This window comes from Hypanus sabinus, chromosome 16 (genome assembly GCF_030144855.1).
Source record: "Hypanus sabinus isolate sHypSab1 chromosome 16, sHypSab1.hap1, whole genome shotgun sequence".
NCBI lineage: Eukaryota > Metazoa > Chordata > Chondrichthyes > Myliobatiformes > Dasyatidae > Hypanus > Hypanus sabinus.
The window spans coordinates 13,311,450-13,315,107 of record NC_082721.1 but is presented as its reverse complement, the minus strand read 5'-3'; positions in this window follow the sequence as shown (position 1 = coordinate 13,315,107).

Here is a 3,658-nt window from a genome sequence, read left to right as displayed (position 1 = left end):
CTTGTTTGAGCGTGACAACACTTGCATGTGCATGACGGTCATTTGAAGGAAATGCTGCACCATGAGAAACAATATTTATTATCATTGTGCATTCTGTATGGGTGGCAGTACATTGCTAACCACAATGATATTTGTTGCAAGGTGGGAAATGCACCACAGTAGCTTGACAAATTAGTCATGAATTACACACATTGTGACTCAGGTCCTGCATTTTCTTCACTTTTTCAATCACTCCCAAGCTTTGAGTCATGTTGTTTAAGTTAACAGGAAGTTATTTTCTTGTCTGGCAGCTCAGATGCTTTTAAGAGGCTTGTGGGTGTCGAGGGCAGAATGCTAAACTGGATTGTGTAATCAAAGTGCATGATTAGTTAGTGCCTCCTTCAAACCTGTAAAAGGTCTTAAAGCAAAGAATGCTGTAATTTCTCATTAGATCAATGGGCATGATGGTCATGTCATTGTCAATGGTCATGTTCAGTGCTATTACAGGATGAGGCAGCAGTGTTCGGAGATCAATTCCGATATCATCCATTAGGAGCTTTACATTCCTCCCCTTGAACTCATGGGTTCCTCCCAGTGCTCTGGTTTCCTCCCACATTCCATGATGTACTGGTTAGTAGGTTATTTTTTCCTTATAAGTTGTCCTGTGATTAACGTAGGGTCAAGTAGGTGGGTTGCTGGGCGCCTCGACTGGTTAGGTTGGAAGGACCTGTTCAGCACTGTATCTACAAAGAAACAAATAAAATCTGGGAGCATTTGGGAAGACAGAATTGAGAAGTGAAAAGGTGTATCTAAACTTGGAGAAGAGTGAGGGGTGGAGAGAACAAAGGGAATGTCTGTGATAGGATGCAGACCAAGAGAACCCAGATGGCAGGTACTGTAGATGCCTAAGAGAGAATAATAAATACCTGTTGATCGGAGATAGAGATTAAAAATTAGCTTTATTTGTCTCATGTACATTGAAGCACACAATGGGATGGTCATTTGCATCAATGAACAATCCTATCTGAAGATGCGCTGGGAGCAGTCCTCAAGTGTTGCTGTACTTCCAGTGCCAATGTGACATGCCCACAACTTACTAACCCTAACACTAATCCGTACGTTTTTGGAATTTGGGATGAAGCCAAAACATCAGGAGGAAACTGGAGGTCATGGAGAGAACGTACAAACTACTTACAAACAGTGGCAGGAATTAAACCAGGGTCACTGGTTGTAATGCATTGTGCTAACTGTTACACTCCCATGCTGCCAGAGATGATCTGCTATTCCCATACATCATCTGACCTTTTCTTGCTTTCTTTTTCACCTTTGTTTAATCCACTAGATCAGGCGTTCCCAACCTGGGGTCTGCATATCCTTAATGGTCTTGGACCATGGAATTAAAATGGTTGGGAACACCTGCACTAGAGCATCCTTGAGTTTCCAGTTGTCCGACACTTTAATTCTTACATTGTGACCTCTCTTTGGCCACCTACACTGTTCCAACCAATTGTGAATCAGCATCTCACCTTCTATTGAGGGATGGACTATGGATCCCATTCATCCAGTCCACCATAGTGTATGTTGCATGTTAGGAAAGGCATATCCCTATCTCATCAGAGTATATGGCCTTGGGAATACATTATGACATATTAACATAATGGCTGTTTGATGAAGGTATCAGAGGAGAAAAAGAACCTATTTAAAGATTCAAAGCACATTTATTATCAAAGAATATATAAATTATACAACCTTGAGACTTGTTTGCTTATAGGTAGCCACAAAACAAGAAACCTGAAAGAACCCAGTTAAAGTAAAAGAAATAAAAAGACCAGCACTCAATGTGCAAGAGAAAGAAAAAAACACAAATCATGCAAACAATTGAAGCGACCAATAACATTCTGAACCAAATTAAGTCCTCAGATCAACTATTCACAACAATAGTTACGTTTTTATAGAACATACCCAACTGGATACATGGCTTCTTTGCTAGATTTTTGTCTTCATGTATGACTTAGCTACTAAGCCTGGTGGAACTGTATCTACTGACAGGAGAAGTAACAAAGGCGCAGGTTGCTGGTGCCTGGAAACCAGACACTTAAGGGCTCATCAGTTGTGACCATCAGCTCATCTAGGAGAAGGGAAACTCTGATCTCAGACATTTGCTGCCTTCTAGCTACACCCACTCACAGGGAAGGCTTTGGGAGTAAAACCCTAAGGAAAGTTCTGGAGCCGGAGACCTTAAGGCAGCCCTACATTGAGTTCAAAGTTGACTCTCAAATCCTGTGACTATGCTGGTGTCAGACTGTGTTGGTCTCTGCCATACCTTTATATTCACCAGCTGCAAGGGGAGCCTCCTATAGGGGCAACAGGCTGCCCTCTGTATCGTTCTGACCTGGCTTGCGTATCACATAGACGGCTGGCATGCAACATCCATGGTCAACCCTGACCAATGGAGGGCCTCAAGTAATCCTTTACCATTGTTCCTATGCAGGTGATCAATGTGCACATAGATTGTGACTCAAACATTCAGTGTCATTACATCAAAATAATTGGCACTCCCAAATTCTGAGTGGTATTTAATCTGGCCGGAAGCTGGCATGTTACTATGAAGATGTTGAATTAATGCAGAGCAGACTTGCCGATGTCTCAGAATCTCTGGCTCCCTATGCTGTCACACCCACGGATTTGGCAGAGCAGCAGATATGGCAATTGTGCTCATGAAAATGCACATGTCAGCTAATTATTATTTCATTGTGATAGTACTTAACTTAATTCCCTCCACTAGCCTGCAGGTCACTCTTGGGCAAGGTATAACACCTGCTTAACCCCTTGGATCAAGGTCACATGAGGACATGGAAGCAGGTGGTGGATGGTCATACAAGTCCTGGTTGTGTGGCCACTAACGTCAGGCAGACAATCTCGAAGGAGTATTGATAATGGCTGGGATCACCTATCTTATAAAGACACTGCCCAGATAAAGGCAATGGCAAACCACTTCTGCGGAAAAATTCTCCAAGAACAATTATGTTCAAAGACAATGATCGCCCACATCAAATGACACGACTCATAATGATGATGATGTTGATCAATAAGGAGCTTGAATGTTCTCCCTGTGAGTGCGTGGGTTTCGTCTGGGTGTTCCAGTTTCCTTCCACAGTCCAAAGGCAAACTGTTTGCTCGGTTAATTGGTCACAGTAAATCATCTTGTGATTAGGCTGGGGTTAAATAGGTGGGTTGCTGGGCAGCAAGACTCATTGGGACAGAAGGGCCTGTTCCATGTCGCATCTCTAAATAAACAAACAATTTTAAAACCACTCAGACAGCTGGAGAGTCTGCAGCTTCTCCAGCAGCTCCTCCTCTGACCTGTCAAATCAGTCGGTGAGATCAAAGCCATTCACTGGAATAAATTAAAATGATAAAAGAATGCTTTTATTTTACGTTTAAAGCAATAAAAATCACATTCACATGGAAACCCATCAAAGTAAAAGTTTGTTTTAAAGAGAAATGGCTTTTTAGATTTCTCCAGGCACCGATTTCTCTCTTTCATTGGAGGAGGCTGAATCCGACACAGCTCAAATTTCCCGGCCTGAGAGGTGGAAGCCTGCAGCAGGTTAAGCTCCATCTCCCCAACTCCTCTGCAAAACTCCATCAGGATTCATCAGTGACAACAAGGGGCGGC